Source organism: Bos grunniens, chromosome 4 (genome assembly GCF_055505025.1).
Source record: "Bos grunniens cultivar Pamir isolate PY7600 chromosome 4, Bosgru_T2T1.0, whole genome shotgun sequence".
NCBI lineage: Eukaryota > Metazoa > Chordata > Mammalia > Artiodactyla > Bovidae > Bos > Bos grunniens.
In genome coordinates, this window is record NC_141168.1 from 50767066 (window position 1) to 50787834 (window position 20769).

General features: G+C 42.0%; 1 long non-coding RNA gene across 2 annotated transcripts in view; it reads left to right on the forward strand.

The window, feature by feature from the left end:
* Positions 1–18767, forward strand: part of LOC147374107 (uncharacterized) — a 135297-nt gene extending 116530 nt beyond the window's left edge. For both annotated transcript variants that reach the window (XR_015162439.1, XR_015162444.1), the window contains one exon: positions 18576–18767. This is a non-coding gene — a long non-coding RNA (uncharacterized LOC147374107). The remainder of the gene's footprint in view (positions 1–18575) is intronic.
* The last annotated feature ends 2002 nt before the right edge of the window (positions 18768–20769 follow it).

The window sequence follows — 20769 nt, forward strand, 5'->3', positions numbered from 1 at the left end:
GGGACCATAAATACAACAGAACAAATACTGGGGGTGGGGGAGAGGCATACAGAGGATAGGGAATCGGGAACCATGAATAGCTTGCATAAAGGACAAATGTTGCCAGATGAGCTTAATGGCTTTTATTTTATTTTTGACAGGATTTACAAAACGAATAGATGAGGGGAAGTTTGCATCTTGATTTCAGTTAAACATTTGGCACTGCCTCCCACCAAATTTCATGCACAAAATTAATTCAAATTGTTTTGGATGGGAGTGTGGTCACATGGGTTGAAAATTGGCTGGCGCTCTGTGAACAGCAGGGGGAGGAGGGCGGCCCCCTGTGGCCAGCTTGGTGCTGAGGCCTCATTCTAATTCCTGTCAGGAACTGGGGCTCCTCTTCTCCAACTCTCCCCTTAAAAATAATAATAATTGACAACATCAACTAACACGTATTGTTCACAAATGATGGTCTAGATACTTTATCTTATTGAAAGCCTTTGTTCTTCCAGCCCCTGATGTTTCTCTCTTTACTCTCCATATTCCCTTTTAAGCAGTTCATCAGCTGTGTTGATCCTCTCAGGGGACAGATGTGATTAGAGCGTAGAGGATGTGAAGTAGAGAGAAAGTGTTTGGGAAAAACAAGAAGACGGAGGAGCTTCCCACCTCTACCAACACATCAATTCTCCTGAGAGCTGATGTGTGTGAGAGGGGAGGCCTTTGGGTCCGAGTGCTGCCGGGGGCCCCACATCTAATTTCCTAGGCAGAGCTGCTGCCTGGGTCTCCCACACCCTCTGAGAGGGAGTCTCTGGGGATAGCTACAGTTGCTGCCAGCACCGGCCTGGCTCAGAAGAGGAGAGCAGCCAGGTCCACTACTGAGCGACTTCACTTTGACTTTTCACTTTCATGCATTGGAGAAGGAAATGGCAACCCATTCCAGTATTCTTGCCTGGAGAATCCCAGGGACGGGGGAGCCTGATGGGCTGCTGTCTGTGGGGTCGCACAGAGTCGGACACGACTGAAGTGACTTAGCAGCCAGGTCCAAATGGACTTATTTGGCCAAGAATGTAGACCTCTCCACAGGGACCTCCAGTGACTGTGAACAGTGAGTCAGCTGCCTGCTGTGTCTTCCCTCCTGGGGAAGTGAGGACTCACAATCAGAAAAGGAGTTGAATTATAGAAGAAGTTGTATATCTGGAGGCAATAGCTCTGTAAGTCCTCATAGAACTGCTATTAAATAAGGAAACTAAGGCATAGAGAGGTAGAGGAGCCAGATAGAAACCCAGGCAGGAGCCGCCCCCCACCCCCGACACTGAGAGTTTGCTGTCACTAAAGGATGGTGAGAACCTCCTGGTTTTAGTCCAGGTTGCTGTTTCATGAAGAGGATGAACCACTTGGAGACTGTGGTGAGTGTGAATAAATTTGGGGAAATAAATAGCTGCGCTGTATTGCTGTAGCAATATCCACGATATTATATAATGGGCTACCAAAAATTCATTCACTCGCTCACTCATTCTTTTGTTTATTCAATGAATGTGTGTATTGGGAACCTATTGTGTATCACACATTGGGTAAACAAGCCTGAGTCTCTGAGTCAGGCCCAGTCTCTGCTTTCCCAGGGCCGGTTCCTGTTGAAGGAACACACACACACAAACACACACATGTACACACACACATGCTGTTCTCATTTTTCAAATGTCCTGAACATTCTCCCTGATTTAATCCATCTTCAATAGCATTGAATAACTTTTTTTGAAATTTACTGGATTCAAAGCTTAATATTTGATTTTTTAAAAAACCAATGAACTTGATCAACATGTATTTGGTCAGTTGTGTTTTGACAAAGATATTAAAGCAGTTCAATTGGGAAAGGTAGCTTTTTCAATAAACGATGCTGAAACAAATGGAAATTTATATGGAAAAAACCAATCTTGACCTTTATCTCATATTATACATAAGTGTTAATTGAAATGGCTCGGAGACCTCCTTGTAAAAGCTGGAATTATAAAATATAGAAGAAAAGAAAAGAGAATATTTGTATAATTTTCCTTTAGGTAATGTTGTCTTAAGACATTAAAAGCAATAATCATAAAAAGTTAAATTTGACTTGATTAAATAAGACATTTTGACTCTTTGAAAAATACCATAAAGGATTAAATAAATAAGCCAGATATATATTCACAAAACATACATCTCACCAAAAAAAAAACCAAAACCCTTTGGATCAATATGTAAAGATTTCTTACAGTTTGATAATAATAAAAACAACCCAGTTTTTAAAATGGGCAAAAATAGGTACAGGAATTTACATAATTTACACTAAAATTTGTAAATTTATTTGTAAATTTACATAAAATTTACACAAATATGTATAGAAATTTACACAATTTCACAAAAGAAAATATATAAATGGCACAAAAGAACAAGAAAAGCTGTTCAACATCTTTGGTCATGTAGAAAACTGAAATCAAAACCACAATGGGATATTATTGTATACTGATGAAAATAGCTAAAATTGAAAAAAGACTGACAATACCAAGTGTTAGTAAGTACGTGGAGCAACTAGAACTCTCATACACTGTTGTGGGAATGTAAAATGGTATAACTGCTTTGAAAAACAGTTTGGTAATTTCTTATAAAGTTAATTATACCATTACTATAAGTAATATACTCAAAATTCCATTCCTAGGTAATTTACCAAGAGAAATAAAATCATGTATCCCTACAAAAATTCGTTCATGAGTGTCCATAGTAGCTTTATCCATAATAGTTAAAAACTAGAAAAATCCAAATGGCCATCAACTGTTGGGAGGATAAGGAAATTATAGTGTATCCATACAATGGAATACTACTCAGCAATAACAGGAAAAGAACTAAGCATGAAACAGCATGGATGAATCTCAGATGCATTATACTGAGAGAAAGGAGCCAGGAACCAAAGACTACATAGTGTGTGATTTCTTTTCTACCAAGTCATGGAAAAAGCAAAACTAATCTATAGTGACAGAGAGCAGAGTGGCAGTTTCTTAGGGCCAGGGTGGGGGATATCTGCTGGTTTCCATCCAGGTTCCTGCTTGATTCTTGGGTGACAGTCCCTTTTTTGAAATCACCTCACTCAGGCTGATGAACTCTGTGAGTTTTGCCCAGAGAATGTCCAGGCAGTCATACTGTGGTGAACCCTGTTTCTCTCTTCCCATTTGTGACCCTGAACCCAGTTCCCTTAAGTGCTCCAAGACCTTCTCACATCTACCTGAGCTTTCCTATCTGCACGATCTCACTTCCCCCACTGCTCCCTGAGAGTCTCCCACCATCTTGCTGATACAGGTCTCATTGTTTTCTTTAGCACATCTAAAATTAACTTTTTTCTGGGGGAGTTTCTTACATTTTGATTAATGCTAGGGCTTTTTCCATTCCATATATCATGAGAAGCACTTGGTTTAGATATGCCACATATTCAAGGAGTAAGTTGTTTTGCTCAATATGCCTCCATATTATTGTTCATATTCTCTCCTATTCCTTCAAAGAAATGACTCTGTGATGCTCCCTCAGATAAATCAGAGCCCAGACTTTGATTTCATGGACTTCAGTATTAATTGAGCACACATTATGTGCCAAGCATTGTGCATGGTTTGGTGGGAAAGACAGATGTGAGGGGAGGACTCCATGAGTTTAGTGCCCCAGAAACAGGGAGCAGAGGAGAGAGGTATATGCTGGAGGAGATATGATCCAGAAATTGATACCAATGTTCAGTCTCAAAGGAGATGATGGTGATCACAGGTGCAAGTCATGGGATGACAGAAAGTGGATGGATGGTGGTGGAAGAGGATGGAACATTCCAGGCAGGGTGGAGGGAATATTTGATTGGTTTCATTTATGAAGCCCTTTCTCTCTCTCAGCATTTCCACTATATTGCATTGGGTGTTTCACTTAATGGATCTGGTCTCCTCTGCTCTATTTTAAGTGTCTTAGAAACAAAGATGCTGCCATTTCCTTGGGATTCCGTGAAATTCCTAGAAGGAACGGGCACTATTAAGAAGAACAGATGCTGGGTAGGTGTTGCAGGAGTGAGTGAAAGGTCTGCAGGGCAGGCTCGTTTAAATGTAATGGAAGGTTTTGTCCTCTGGTGTAAAGATAACTCCACTTGTGCCCTGAAACGAAGTGTGAACAGATGATCAATAGCTTCTTGCTTTGGCCTGGGTGTGGTAACATCCAGGCCATTAATATGCTGTTGGGTCCTTTCCATGGGCATTTGTTTCTCGAAGCTGCGCTGCAGCATTTCTGAGGTCCTTGGCTTCCTCTCCAATCATTTGCACACCCTCAGGGAGGAAGGGCGCGCTCTCTCTCTGTTTATGAACAAGGTAATGTGTGTCAAATTGTCTTGGCTTAACCAGGCAATCGTGCACCTTTAAAAGGTACTGGGAAATGTTTCTCTGTGGTCAGATTGGCCCATTATGCACATCTGTTCTCTTGACCAAACTCCAGCAATCTGCCCCCGCTTAGCCGCAAACTCCACAACCTGCTCCTGGCCAGCAGCCCAGGCCCTGCAGGAGTGTCAGGACACAGCCAGCCAGCTGGATTTCTGGCTGTCCAGAGGCTCTGGAGGGTGGCAGTCAGAGGAATCAAAGTTCATGGGTCCCCATAGCTTCAGGGCATCCCCAGGAAACCTACAGAGATCTTAGGAGGGACCCAGAGGAAAAGGAGGGGAGAAGGGACGATGATGTGCCTAGAGAGAAAGAATGAGTGTTGCCTTTTTATACAGTTCATGGGGTTCTCATGGTAAATACACTGGAGTGATTTGCCATTTCCTCCCCCAGCAGTCATGTATGGATGTGAGAGCTGGACCATAAAGAAGGCAGAGCACTGAAGAATTGATGCTTTTGAACTGTGGTGCTGGAGAAGACTCTTGAGAGTCCCTTGGACAGCAAGGAGATAAAACCAGTCAGTCTTAAAGGAAATCAACCCTGACTACTCACTGGAAAGACTGATGTTGAAGCTGAAGCTCCAATTTGCTGACCACCTAATGCAAACAGCCAACTCATTGGAAAAGACCCTGATGCTGGGAAAGACTGAGGGCAGAAGAAGAGGGTGACAGAGGATGAGATAATTGGATGGCATCACCGATTCAATGGACATGAACTTGGGCAAACTCAAGGAGATGGTGAGGAACAGAGAAGCCTGGAGTGCTGCAGTCCATGGGGTTGCAAAGGGTAGGACATGACTTGGGGACTGAACAACAAGGTGTATACACTGCTTTGGGGGAGTCTAGATTGGAGAAGACTCTTGAGAGTCCCTTGGATTGCAAGGAGATCCAACCAGTCCATCCTGAAGGAGATTAGTCCTGAGTGTTCATTGGAAGGACTGATGTTGAAGCTGAAACTCCAATACTTTGGCCACCTGATGTGAAGAACTGACTCAATGGAAAATACCCTGATGCTGGGTCTGATTGAAGGCAGGAGGAGAAGGGGACCACAGAGGATGAGATGGTTGGATGGCATCACCGACTCAATGGACATGAGTTTGAGTGAACTCCGGGAGTTGGTGATGGACAGGGAGGCCTGTTGTGCTGCAGTCCATAGGGTTGCAAAGAATTGGACACGACTGAGCAACTGAACTGAACTGAACTGAGTGGAAACTGAAACCAATATCTGTATGGTTTTTCCTTTAAGAAGATGATCTACAAGGAAGTTAATTTGATTAAAAGTCAGACACATTTTTTTACTTTCCCTAAAACTCTGGCTTTCCCCCATATTATGCATGGGTTCTGCCCTTAAGTGAATCCCCGTGAATAACATGCAGCCATGATGGGTGGCAGTGCAGAATTAAGCCTAGTTGCCTTTATGGAGGATTTCATTCCAAAGACATCCAACACCCACCGACTTCTCCCCATCCCTACAACATCCGCCTCTTTCCCAGCCACCCTCACTGCTCCCCTGGATTATCACACCTCCTCTCCTCGTCTCTGCCCTGTCCCACCATGAACTGTTTCTCAACACAGTTGCCAAAATTTACCTCTTAGAACAGGTCAGTTTGGGAATATAGCAAATATTTTATAATAACTATAAATGGAGTATAAATTTTAAAATTGTGAATAATTATATTATACATGGGGCTTCTCTGGTGGCTCAGTGGTAAAGAATCTGCCTGCCAATGCAGGAGACATGGGTTCAATCCCTGGATCAGGAAGATCCCCTGGAGAATGAAATGGCAAACCACTCTAGTCCACTTGCCTGGGAAATCCCATGGACGGAGGAGCCTGGCAGGCTACAGACCATGGGGTCGCAAAAGAGTTGGACATGACTGAGCAACAACAAATATTGTACATTTGTGATTTATACAGTGCTACACATCATCTTGGAGAAGGCAGTGGCACCCCACTCCAGCACTCTTGTCTGGAAAATCCCATGGACAGAGAAGCCTGGTGGGCTGTAGTCCATGGGGCCGCTAAGAGTCAGACACGACTGAGCGACTTCGCTTTCACTTTTCACTTTCATGCCCTGGAGAAGGAAATGGCAACCCACTCCAGTGTTCTCGCCTGGAGAATCCCAGGGACGGGGGAGCCTGGTGGGCTGCCGTCTATGGGGTTGAACAGAGTCGGACTGAAGCGACTTAGCAGCAGCACACATCTATACTTGAGTCAGTCATCCAATAGAGCAGCGTGTGTCATGTCTCTGCCCAAAACTCTCCAATGTCTTCTCATGTGATGCAGAATAACAGTCTAGATCCTCATATTGGCCACCAGGGCCCTCGACCCTCTCCCCTTATTACCTCACTGACCTTCATTCTTCCTCTGCCCATAGCTCACTTTGCTCCAGCCACACTGACTTTCCTCTGGTCCTTTTGTTGGAATGCTCATCCCCTGCTCATCTCTGGGTGTCTCTGGGTGCTCATCCTCTGGGCCTTTGCTCCACTGGCCCAGTGGTCACTCCCTCACCATCTTCCTGTCTTTGCTCAGATGCTGCCTCTTCAGCCAGGCCCTCTCGTCACCCCCATTTGAGATTGCTCTTATGCCTTCCCAGGACTTCTTCCACTTCCTGGGTTTAGTTTTTCCACGGTACTTATCACCCTTTGGCATATTATAGATGCTAATGTTTCATTTTCTATCTCCAATTTGGGTGTAGAGGGTTAAGTGAAACAAGGACTCTTCATTCCAGATTGGGAACATGGGGTGGTGGGGCGGTGGTTCTGGAGAATGTTCCGGTCTTTACCCCACTTGGGAGGAAGCTGTGCTTTCCTGCTGTTTCTGCCACTGTGGTGTGAATGTCCATGTGGACTCATTGCCACATGGGACAGGCACCCTCGTGGGCTGGTAAGTGAGTAAGCAAGTGGCCTGAGGACCAACTACTGCAGGCCCCTTAAGACACTAATTGTAGCAGATTAACTGGCTTTTTTCTCATTAGAAACATGGGGAAGGTGCTTAATGCCCCCACGGGCCTCTTATCTGGTTTATAAAATCTCCCCATCTGTCTCCAGTAACTGATCCCTCCAGCTTCTTAAAAGCTCAGTCAGAACTTTGCCTTAACTAGGAGAGAGCTGGGATGTGGGTAGGTTAAATTCGGGGCATCTCTGCTGTCTTTAGCAGGGTGGTTTCTGGAATTCAGTGGCTTTGACTTTTTTTTTAAACTTAAACAAACTGACTCTGAAGTTAACTTCTGTTCTAATTGATTACTCTCTTAAGCTTGGCAATTACATGTATTTAGAAATTAGGTGGGATTTGATTCTCCAAGAATTGAACAAATTTGCCATTTATGGTGAACAGCAAAACCTCAGAAATGGTTGTGAGGGAAGCAAAGCGAATGTGTTTTGCCTTTTTTAGATGTAGATCCTTGGCTTATTATTCTTGTACCAATTGTAGCTAAATCGGGGCAATTGGCTTGTTTATTTTAGATAATTTATAGCCATTTTACCTTGTTTTCCTGTTGCCTTAGAGAGGGATGAGAAAGCCATCATTTACAGAATTCTTGCTATGTTCTAGGCTTTTTTGTGTGTATTTGTTCATTTTGTTTTTATGACTTTTCTGGAGGAAAGCATTTTAGTCACTATTTTACAGATGGGAAACCAGGGTAAAAAGAGTTCTTGTTCAAGCTTACAGTTAATGGAGGAGCTTGGATTTGAACTCAGGGTGGCTGGCCATGAAGCCTTGCACACTCCTTCCTAGTCCTCCCAATTTGTACCAAACTGAACAAAGAAAGAGACTGGAGCAATGGCGATCAAACACAGCATTTGGACTGCATAAGTGTGTCAGCATTCCATTGTGTTAGGGCCACACCCCGCTACTGCCACCCCCAGAAAGGAAAGAGTCACCTGTAATGAATTTGATTATCATTCCAAATTCACCACGTTGTCCCATGAAAGGATTATACATCCATATCCTTTACCACATGACACTGGCAATGCTTCCTGGTGAGTAGACAGAATATACACTCTGGTCACTGAGTTTAGGCGTGGAGATCCAACCAGTCCATCCTAAAGAAGATCAGTCCTGGGTGTTCATTGGAAGGACTGATGTTGAAGCTGAAACTCCAATACTTTGGCCATCTCATGCAAAGGGTTGACTCATTGGAAAAGACCCTGATGCTGGGAGGGACTGGGGGCAGGAGGAGAAGGGGACGACAGAGGATGAGATGGCTGGATGGAATCACTGACTCGATGGACGTGAGTTTGTGTGAACTCCGGGAGTTGGTGATGGACAGGGAGGCCTGGCGTGCCTCCCTGGGTTGCAAAGAGTCGGACATGACCGAGCGCCTGGACTGAACTGATGCTTGGACTATGGAATGTTAGTGGATTCAGTACAGATAGAGTCTTTAAATGTGCTTGGGTGTTTTTGCTTGTCTTCTTATGCTCCTGCCATCTACTGTGAGACTTGAATGAAATGCTCATGTATGAAAATACACAAATGCTCCTTTGAAGTCCAGTACAAAGAGGTGAATATATCAACCTAGAAGCACTATGATCCAAAATTATCTCAGTCATCCTTTTTTGGTAGAAGTTTTATTCAAATATAATTCAGTACCATATAATCCATCCATTTAAAGCATATAATTCAAAGGTTCTTCATATATTCACAGATTTGTGCATTAGCACAATCAATTTTAGAACATTTTCATCAGCCCCTAAAAGAAGTCTTTAGCAGATACCTCAATGCCCAATTCCCAACCCCCTTTTCCATCCCTAGGCAGCAACCACTAATCTATTTCCTGTCACTGTGGATTTGTCTGTTCTGGACTTTTCATAAAAATGGAATCAAACATTATGTGATCTTTTGTGACTGGCTTCTTTCACTTTTCATAATGTTTTCAAAGTTCATCCATGTTGTAGCATTGCTTCATTACTTTTTATTGACAAACAATATTTTGTTGTGTCAGTTCAGTTCAGCTCAGTTCAGTCGCTCAGTTGAATCAGACTCTTTGCGACCCCATGAATCGCAGCACCCCAGGCCTCTCTGTCCATCACCATCTCCCGGAGTTCACTTAGACTCACGTCCATCGAGTCAGTGATGCCATCCAGCCATCTCATGCTCCGTCGTCCCCTTCTCCTCCTGCCCCCAATCCCTCCCAGCATCAGAGTCTTTTCCAATGAGTCAACTCTTTGCATGAGGTGGCCAAAGTACTGGAGTTTCAGCTTTAGCATCATTCCTTCCAAGGAACACCCAGGGCTGATCTCCTTTAGAATGGACTGGTTGGATCTCTTTGCAGTCCAAGGGACTCTCAAGAGTCTTCTCCAATGCCACAGTTCAAAAGCATCAATTCTTTGGTGCTCAGCTTTCTTCACAGTCTAACTCTCACATCCATGACCACTGGAAAAACCATAGCCTTGACTAGACGGACCTTTGTTGGCAAAGTAATGTCTCTGCTTTTCAATATGCTATCTAGGTTGGTCATAACTTTTCTTGCAAGGAGTAAGCGTCTTTTAATTTCATGGCTGCAATCACCATCTGCAGTGATTTTGGAGCCCCCAAAAACAAAGTCTGACACTGTTTCCATTGTTTCCCCATCTATTTCCCATGAAGTGATGGGACCAGATGCCATGATCTTAGTTTTCTGAATGTTGAGCTTTAAGCCAACTTTTTCACTCTCCTTGTGGATACACCATATTTTAGTTATCTATTCATCAGTTGAGTTCTGAAGAAATTTATGCTTTTGAACCTTGGTGTTGGAGAAGACTCTTGAGAATCCCTTGGACTGCAAGGAGATCAAACCAGTCAATCTTAAAGGAAATCAGTCCTGACTATTCATTGGAAGGACTGATGTTGAAGCTTAAGCTCCAATACTTTGGCCACCTGATGTGAAGAACTGACTCATTGGAAAAGACCCTGATGCTGGGAAAGATTGAAGGCAGGAGGAGAAGGGAACAACAGAGGATGAGATGGTTGGATGGCATCACGGACATGAGTGGACATGAGTTTGAGCAAGCTCCAGGAGTTGGTGATGGACAGGGAAACTGGGCTGCAGTCCATGGGGTTGCAAAGATTCAGACGTGACTGAGCAACTTAGCTGATGAACTCAGTGGTACTTTTGAGTACCCACAGAAATACAAAGAAGGAATAAGCGTGGTGCAATATATTAATGACTTTATGGGAGAAAAGGTTTTAGTGGGATGTACTGGCTATGTACACACAAAAGTTCTACCCACACAACAGTTCCATTTCTCATATAAAGAAGTTGGTGTATGATGTGGTATAACAGTCTCTGAGACTTGCTAGCATGTAATAGCGTCCCTGTGTGCAATCAACTTGCAGTCGTAAATGCAATGACGTTTCTATAGAACTGAGGCCAGACTCTAGACAACTTAATTCACTAAGGCAAGTACCAACCTCAGTATGAGTTACCAAGTGGGCCACAGTCTGTGGCATTTATTTATTTATTTTAAATTCTATATAACTCATGGACAATGAAAGTTTTTTTCCTTGAAACCCAGGTAATTAAGTCATTGTTTTCATGTAGTCCAATGTGTATGGTGGTGGTATCAAAATTCTGAGTGTTACTTCCACCTTCAGCCTGAATTCTTGGACATCTTTATTTACTGAACCACATGTTTACTGATGCCTAAGTTGAAACATATTTGTCTATATCACTCATGTTACGCCAAAGAGCTTTGTCATGTTGATTACAATGAGCATAGTGCAGTGACTAAGGAGTCCTGGAGTCCCATCTGACTACAAATGTGACATGTCAGACTACAGCAAATTTTTCTGAAGTAGTGACTGCGACCCTAAAGATGGAGTGTCACTATCTCAGGAGTTTGCACTTTGAAAGCAGAGCAGTATTTTGTTCCATTGTTTTGATTTATTTCATTTTTAATATTTAATTTAGATCAAAAGTCAATTATTAGTAAAGAAGGGGAAGAGGATTTAATCTTATCAAAAGTGTTCACGAACTTGCAATTAGTAGATAAATAAGTCTTGGAGATCTAATCCACAGCATAGTGATTATAGACAACAATACTGTGTTATAAACTTCAAAGTTGCCAAGAGACTAGATCTTAATTGTTCTTATCACACAAAAAAGAAATAATAATTATGTGATATAATGGTGGTGTTGGCTAATACTACACTGGTAGTCACACTGCAATACAGAAATGAATCAACTCAGTGTTGTTGTACACCTTAAACTTAATGTTATATGACAATTATATCTCAATTAAACAAAGAAAGTCTTGAATGACAAAAAAAAAAAAGTGCTCAGGGGAACATGGATTCAGAAAGTTTAAAAAGTACTACATAATAACAAACATGTTGTGTGAGTAGTAAACCGGGGTGCCTCCAGGACCAGACAGGAAAAACCAGTCAGATGTATTGGGAGGGACACCCTCCCAATGGAGATGGGCCACATTCTCTTATTATAAGTTAATAATTAGACATGAATAGTCTAAAAGTGGGTAAAATATACTTGGTATGAAATACAGTCCTAAATAACCCTTTAATGAAAGAGAAAATTGAAAAGTAAATGATGACATATCTAATCAATAAGGGAAAGTAGAGCACTGCCTATGGATCTATGGACAGACTGAAAGCTGTGCTCAGAGGGAAAAGTATAGCCAGTGCTTTTATCAGGGGTTAAGAAAGCTTTTCTGTAAAGGGCTGGGGCTAGGTGGGCTTGGTGGGCCATATGGTCTCTGTTACAGAGTTGTTTTTTTTTTTTTCTGATAATGCTTTAATAATGTAAAGATAATTCTTAGCTGCCAAGTTGTACAATAACAAACTGTGGGTCCAATTTGGCTCACGTGCAATAGGTTGCTGACCCCTGCTTTTATTATTAAGGAGGATTCCTCCCCCCTAAAACTTCAGTACTAATCTTAAGAGGTAAAAATGACAACAGCGACAAATGAAACTATGAAGAGAAATTAATAAAGGCAAAAGTTGAAATAAATGGCATAGGAAACAAAAGGGAAATAATAGAAAGAATTGACAAATCCAAAAGCTGGATGTCAAGACCAATAAAATAGAAAAAACTCTTGGAAGTTTGACTAAGAAAAAATGGGAGCAGCAAAAATGTACAAGATTAGCAATGAAAAAGGGAGGTATAACTACATCTGCAGGAATCTCTTTTTTAAATCAAAGAGAATACTGCATGCAACAAACGGCAATAAATTTGGAAATCTAAAATAAACAATTTCCTAGCACACACTATCCAGGTTTCCCACTGGTGGCTCAGTGGTGAAGAATTCACCTGCCAGTACAGGAGATGTGGATTTTATCTCTGGGTCAGGAAGATTCCCTGGAGAAGGAAATGGCAACCCACTCCAATACTCTTGCCTGGGAAATCTCATAGACAGAGGAGCCTGGTAGGCTATAGTCAATGGAGTCGCAAAAGAGTCGGACACGATTTAGTGACTCAAAAACAACAAAGCACAGACTATCAAAATTCATCCAAGAAGAAATGAAAACTTGAGTAGACCAAATGCCATAAAAGAAAGATGATTAAAGGTTTATCATTGAAAAATACACCAGAGTCAGGTGGGTTCATAGATTTGCATACTCTTTGATAAACAATTCTACTAGTTTAAAAGAAAATCATCCTGGCAATAGAAAAAGATGGAAAATTCTGTAAATTCCTCTCCTTCAAAAGTAGGGAGCTAAAAGTTCTAGAACAGGAGGAGCACCTAAATTTTATATGGAATGCAAACTCAAATCAATCGGTATTGTCTGCTTGGAGACTCTCTGCAAGAGATTGTGAGACACAGTTGAGATCCAGTGGAGAAAACTTGGGATTTGATTTGCCATTTGACTAAGTCTGGAATATAAAGTCAAATGGATCTTATGAGATATTTTCCACTGATATAACTAGGACTACTCTATGATGTCTAATGGGTTTCTGATCAATTTATTTGAGAAAACTTACATATTCAGTAAAATTTATATTCCTCTAATGACTATTCAGCAGACATATGAAAATCATCATCCAGATTAAACTTGCAGACCCCAAATCCAACTGCACGAATCCTCACTGCTCTGGATGTAGCAAATATGTCAGAAGAAACCTATAAGCTCATGGGATACTTCCCAGTTGGAGGACCATCATGGGAAGACCATCTTCCAGTCTTTGGTGATTTGTAGTTGAAAGGAAATCTTCCCATTCCGTTGACTGAAAGCAACCTCAGGGCTCTCTTTTCCTAATTCACCAAGTGCAAAAGTAAATAAAGATACCTCTTCCACTCACAAGGTGCAGCTTCTTCTAGGGGCTGCGGTGGCCAACCGGGCCTGGGCTTCCACAGTCTATCGTAGCGCCCCCTGCAGGTAGACGAGGAAAAAAGGGCCAGACTCAGTAGAGAGGAAGACAGGAACTGCCAGGGCAGTGAGTACATCTTCATCACTGTAAAACAGGAAATTGTAGTTTTACTCTCTTTGTTTTTATGATGAATTAAGATAAAATGGAAAAGAAGAGAGAGAGAAATGATTGCTTAGGAAACAGCCTCAAACCTAGCACGTGTTTATTTAAGCATCTCTGTGCAAACATAACCCTGGGTGTCGGTTAAATCAGCAGGCATGTCAGTTGGCACTTCTGGTTACAGACCATTTTACGGTCATACATCATTCATAGCTGTAAAAGCTATTTGCCCTCTGTCACCCAGCCAATCAGGATCCAGCCAAGAGAAAGCAGAACAGGAGCCTGGCAGTTTTCTCCGGGCTTCTCTGAATTTCCACAACCTGGTTTAGCAGAATGTCACAGAAAATTAACTCTCCTTGGTTATTAAGAACCCCTTCTCTTCTCCCTCCCCACTAAAGAGCAATATATGATTTCAGGCTACTATTTACCCCATCACAAGCACACCTTGTGACGTACAGGGCAAGTGTACACTGGGCATTGCACACAAATCCAGTGAAATCCCTGCTGTTCTGAACCACTCAAATGAAGGGACAGGGATGGGGCGCTGCTTGCCTGTGCCTCAGCGATTCACTCCTAATGCTCATTTTGAGTAGATTTGGAATTGCTGTCAGTGTCTAAACCACCCAGCGACTAACCTTGATCTGCCCTTGCTTCACTCTCAGGAGTTCACAGGTTCTCACTCTTAGCCACCTCACTGCTATTTTGTTATTGACGCTGAGGAGCCTGCTGAGGCCTGATGATGACCTCAAGTCTTGCAAACCATGCAATTTTGGGTTCTTTCCAAATGCTTTTGCATGGTATCAGATGGTATTTCGCCTGAAATACCTCCCCAAATCTAGGGTCTTCCCTTTATATTTATTATTGCTTAATAGTGCTCAGCAGTAAAGAATCCACCTGCCAATGCAGGAGACACGGGTTCAATCCTTGGGTCAAGAAGATCCCCTGGAGAAGGAAATGGCAACCCACTCCAGTATTCTTGCCTGAGAATTACATGGACAGAGGAGCCTGGAGGGCTACAGTCCATAGGGTCACAAAAGAGTCAGACATGACTTAATGACTAAACAAAGACAACTCTTAGCACACACCTTCATTTATGAATAAGGCTCACTGCTGTTGTCATAACCCTAGTGGGCGCTAGAACAGCCCCATCTGGTCACCCCACTCCATCCCTGCTTGGGCATTTCAAGTGTCTTTGGCCTCTCCAGTCATAACAGGCTAGGATCAATTTTCCAGTGGCAGCTTGGAAATAATAGTGTGAAATGTATATTAATACAGAAATATATTGTGAAACTGTCCTTAAACAAACAAATGAGCCACTTTAAAATATTACTGCTATAAATGACCATGACACTAGCACAGCACATATAATAAAAAATAACTGCTGAAGAGAAGCTGCTGAATTACTATAGTAATAAACCAGATGTGATTATTATCATTTAACACGGTCATTGAATACCATGAATCCCTGAAGCCATTAAAATATTTATGATTAAACATTTGCTATTCCTTATAACAGAACATATAGTTGGGTACTAAAAAACTGTTAAAGTATTATTTCAGCTAATATATGCCAGTTCTATAATAGAGGTCAACTGACATTGCCTGAATCCTTTAAAAGAGGGATGAACAGCTGCCTCTCCATAGCGGGACATATTTCAGGATGTTTATGCTAGTATTATATACTCTCCTGGTACTGGGGAGGGTGTATCAACTACACACTACTAAGGTAAAAATATGTTCCTATTCTGTGTGTTCATGAACAGATGTGGGCCTTGGGGCTGTTCTGGTCATTCTTCTAGAAAAAAAGTGCATGTAGCAGATGCTTTCAAAGGCCTGCTCATATTGCCTTTTCCCTTGGTACTTGTCTTGAGCATCCTTCAGCAAGCCTGTCTCTACCATAAGGGCTTTATCCCACCAGCAGGAGCCTGAAGTCCTGGGGCATTAAAGCTCCTAGAAGCAGCCCTCAGTAGTTGTGGATGGAAGTTGGAGAGAAAATCAGTTTAGTTCAGTTCAGTCACTCAGTCATGTCCAACTTTTTGCGACCCCATGGACAGCAGCACACCAGGCCTCCCTGTCCATCACCAGCTCCTGGAGTTTACTCAAACTCATGTCCATTGAGTCCGTAATGCCATCCAACCATCTCATCCTCTGTCGTCCCCTTCTCCTCCTGCCCTCAATCTTTCCCAGCATCAGGGTCTTTTCCAATGAGTCAGTTCTTCACATCAGGTGGCCAAAGTGTTGGAGTTTCAGCTTCAACATCAGTCCTTCCAATGAATATTCAGGACTGATCTCCTTTAGGATGGACTGGTTGGATCTCCTTGCAGTCCAAGGAATTTTAAAGAGTCTTCTCCAATACCAGATAGATTTCAAAAGAGAGGTATGTCCATAAAATTTGGCCAAGATATTTATTTACTCTTGAACTGTGGTGTTGGAGAGTAAATATCTTGGCCAAATTTTACAGACATACCTCTCTTTTGAAATCTATCCCTTGGCCATGGTCTTGATACCCTTATCTCTTCCCTGATAATTGTTTTCTCTTCAAACTTGAAGTTCAGTTAAATATTAGGTGGGATTTGTTGTACTGAACAAAAGTATTACTACAGACAAATTTAATTAGAGACACCTCTACACTGTAAGCTCAGTCTTCCAGGATCTTTGCTTCTCATCTCTCTCCCTGTTTCTCGGCAGTTTAAATTCCATCAGCAGATGAAGGTTGTTGCCAGGAAGGGAGCTCATCCATCCACAGAGCATCCTCCTGAAAGCTCAGGAGTGTCGGGCTCTGTGCAGGAAAGAAGAGATGAATGAGAATTCTTCAGCACTACGGCTTGGAACTTACCTAGATATTTTAATGATTCATGCTACCAGAATTGACTGCTTTTTAAAAATGAATACCAACAGTAATCACCTTTCCCTATATCTTTAGAGGCAAACATTTGACAAGAAATAAGATCCCTGAGTTGTTGAACCCTGCTATGGGACAATGTGTTGAAAAATAAAGAAGCAGGAATTTTAGAGAGAGACCTAGATTTGAGTCCCAGATCTGTTGCTGACCTGGTATATATGTATAAAGCAAGCATTATATAACTCTTTCAAGCCTCCTAACTTGTCAGAGGCTCAATTTTCTTATATGCGAGGTGACCATTTCAATTGTATAAATTGATATAATATATATATATATACACACACACCATATTAGTGATATGCATTTAATAAATATGAATTTATTAGATGATGAATGAAAGGTGAGTTTACCCACACTATCATGGTGACAGTTTAATTCTTGGCGTATCACCTATTGGGAACCCATTTGGCTCCCAGCAAATCTCTCTCTAGTTTCCCATTGTATGAATTTGGCAGTGTCCTACATCTCTGTCACGTGGGTTCACTAGTTTCCCTTATACTACTAAGTTATAGTTGTAGGTCCATCCTGTTCTTGCTGTGGTTTCGTATTTGTAGGTTTAATAATCTGGACTGTGGTCTGATGTATGTGCAGGAAAACTCACAAAGCCTCACAGTGGAATAAAAAACATTTTCAAAGACTCCTCCTGGCTCAGTCAACCCTAATGAGCTATTAGGTCATTAGAGACTCTTTGCCATCAATTAATCATTAGATCAGAAACCATTCATTGATAACAGTGGGGGAATTCATCTTAAAGGGATAGTACCACCAGCATGCAAAGGAGCCTTTGCTGGTATCTCTGAAAATCTGAAAAGTAGATCCATGTGGTCTTCTCAACTTGTCAGTTACTCCAAAATTTGACATGAGGGCTCATCCAGTATAGCAGTTTAAATTTTCAGGTTACCTTGCCTTCGGAAGAATTTCCAATGAAAGGAGAATCAAGGGGTTGTTATAGTTTATATGTAGACATATAGCTCAGGTTGGAGAAGGAAATGGCAACTCACTCCAGTGTTCTTGCCTAGAGAGTTCCATGGATTGGAGAAGCCTGGCAGGCTACAGACCGTGGGGTCCAAGACAGAGTCAGACACGACACTGTGACTAAACACCACCATAGCCCAGGTGGGGTAAAACAGACTAAAATGTCCTTGTTCACATGATGTATAAGTATCACTGCCTTGCCCGTGGTTTCTGTGGCTTTCTAGGGGCTTGTGTTCTTGGTGGGGGGGTCTCTTCCTTCAATACGTTGTTAACTGCTGACCCCTGGATCTTGCTTGGATCCCAAGGCTGCTCCATCTTCTCTGCCCTCTGGTCACCAGTACACCCTCAATTTCCTTGAGAGCTTCCATAACTACTCATATAATACAATATAAAGAGACATATGGGGAAAAAAGAGAGAGAGAGAGACCTGTGGTGACTGTGTATTTGTGTGCTTACATGTAGCACGTATTACTTAGCAATTCATCTTGGCAGACTACTAACTGCTAACTAAAAATTGAATATTGGACATCATTTTTGGTAATATTGCCTCTATCATAACCACATAAAGGTAATCTCTTTGCACCTTTCCTCCTAAACATCAACTGCCTTGCCCCTACCCCTCAAAATACCCATCCCCTCTCTCTGCTTCTTAGGCTGCTCCCAGCACACAAAATTACTAAGCAGAGCATTTCACTAATGTTACTCCTATGTTACTAAGCAGAACAATTGTCTTGGACCCCATCTAAAGGCACCAAAATGACCATCAAGTATTTGCAAAAATGAAGACAGTTCTCTCTCCTAAGATAAGTTTATCTGCAGATATTTGTGACATTGATGTAAGTAATCAAAGATCATGCTCATTAATGCTTGATTATTATTTTTTTTATTATTTTCAGGAATTGTGTTGGAGAGCTTCATTACCTACCACTGCACCCACCAAGACACTGTACTTCATGGAATGAACCATGGTCTTCGAAGGGCAATTTTGTTGGATGGTAGGTGAAGTCAAAGTTTGTGGGAATTTCATTTCTGAAGTTATCATGAGCAAATACAATACAATTCCCAGTGGATAAATACTCATTTAAAAATGCTTCCTGGCTCTCTTTAAATGAAAGTAAATGTTATTACCTTTCATAAACTGATAAGAATGCTTTGGGGGAGAATTATTCTGCTGAAAATGTCTAAGGCTCAATGAGGAGAATGAGTCCTCTTTATCAGTGGGTAGAACCAAGCTGTAAGATCCTTTCTGCCCTACAGAAGCTGATGTTTGATAAAGACTCAATTGCTAGTGGCTTTTACCTGAGTTCAGTTCAGTTCAGTTCAGTTCAGTCGCTCAGTCGTGTCCGACTCTTTGCGACCCCATGAATCACAGCACGCCAGGCCTCCCTGTCCATCATCATCTCCCGGAGTTTACCCAGACTCCCATCCATTGAGTCAGTGAAGCCATCCAGCCATCTCATCCTCTGTCGTCCCCTTCTCCTCCCGCCCCCAATCCCTCCCAGCATCAGAGTCTTTTCCAATGAGTCAACTCTTCGCATGAGGTGGCCAAAGTACTGGAGTTTCAGCTTTAGCATCATTCCTTCCAAAGAAATCCCAGGGCTGATCTCCTTCAGAATGGACTGGTTGGATCTCCTTGCAGTCCAAGGGACTCTCAAGAGTCTTCTCCAACACCACAGTTCAAAAGCATCAATTCTTCAGTGCTCAGCCTTCTTCACAGTCCAACTCTCACATCCATACATGACCACTGGAAATACAGTAGCCTTGACTAGACGGACCTTTGTTGGCAAAGTAATGTCTCTGCTTTTGAATATGCTATCTAGTTTGGTCATAACCTTCCTTCCAAGGAGTAAGTGTCTTTTAATTTCATGGCTGCAATCACCATCTGTAGTGATTTTGGAGCCCAGAAAAATAAAGTCTGACACTGTTTCCACTGTTTTCCCATCTATTTCCCATGAAGTGATGGGACCAGACGCCATGATCTTCGTTTTCTGAATGTTGAGCTTTAAGCCCACTTTTTCACTCTCCACTTTCACTTTCATCAAGAGGCTTTTGAGTTCCTCTTCACTTTCTGCCATAAGGGTGGTGTCATCTGCATATCTGAGGTTATTGATATTTCTCCTGGCAATCTTGATTCCAGCTTGTGTTTCTTCCAGTCTAGCATTTCTCATGATGTACTCTGCATATAAGTTTACTTGAGAGAGCCTATTAATTTTATTTCACTATCTCCAAATTTACTTTAATGTTCTACAGATGACATTACTATTTAGTTCTTTATATTAAAAAAGAAGAACTATCTGGCTCTCAAATGTTAATTTCTTCGGTAATCCTGGGGTGGTACTTAGCAATAATGGCAATAATCACTTTCCAATTTTTTTAATTAATTAATTTATTTATTTTACTTTACAATACTGTATTGGTTTTGCCATACATTGACTTGAATCTGCCATGAGTGTACATGTGTTCCCCATCCTGAACCCCTCGCCCACCTCCCTCCCTATCCCATCCCTCTGCGTCGTCCCAGTGCACCAGCCCCGAGCACCCTGTATCATACATCAAACCTGGACTGGCGATTCGTTTCGCATATATTTTACATGTTTCAATGCCATTCTCCCAAATCATCCCACCCTCACCCTCTCCCACAGAGTCCAAAAGACCGTTCAATACATCTGTGTCTCTTTTGCTGTCTCGCATACAGGGTTATCGTTACCATCTTTCTAAATCCCATATATATGTGTTAGTATACTGTATTGGTGTTTTTCTTTCTAGCTTACTTCACTCTGTATAATAGGCTCCAGTTTCATCCACCTCATTAGAACTGATTCAAATGCATTCTTTTTAAGGCTGAGTAATACTCCATTGTGTATATGTACCACAGCTTTCTTATCCATTCGTCTGCTGATGGACATCTAGGTTGCTTCCATGTCCTGGCTATTATAAACACTGCTGCGATGAACATTGGGGTACACATGTCTCTTTCAATTCTGGTTTCCTCAGTGTGTATGCCCAGTAGTGGGATTGCTGGGTCATATGGCAGTTCTAGTTCCAGTTTTTTAAGGAATCTCCACACTGTTCTCCATAGTGGTTGTACTA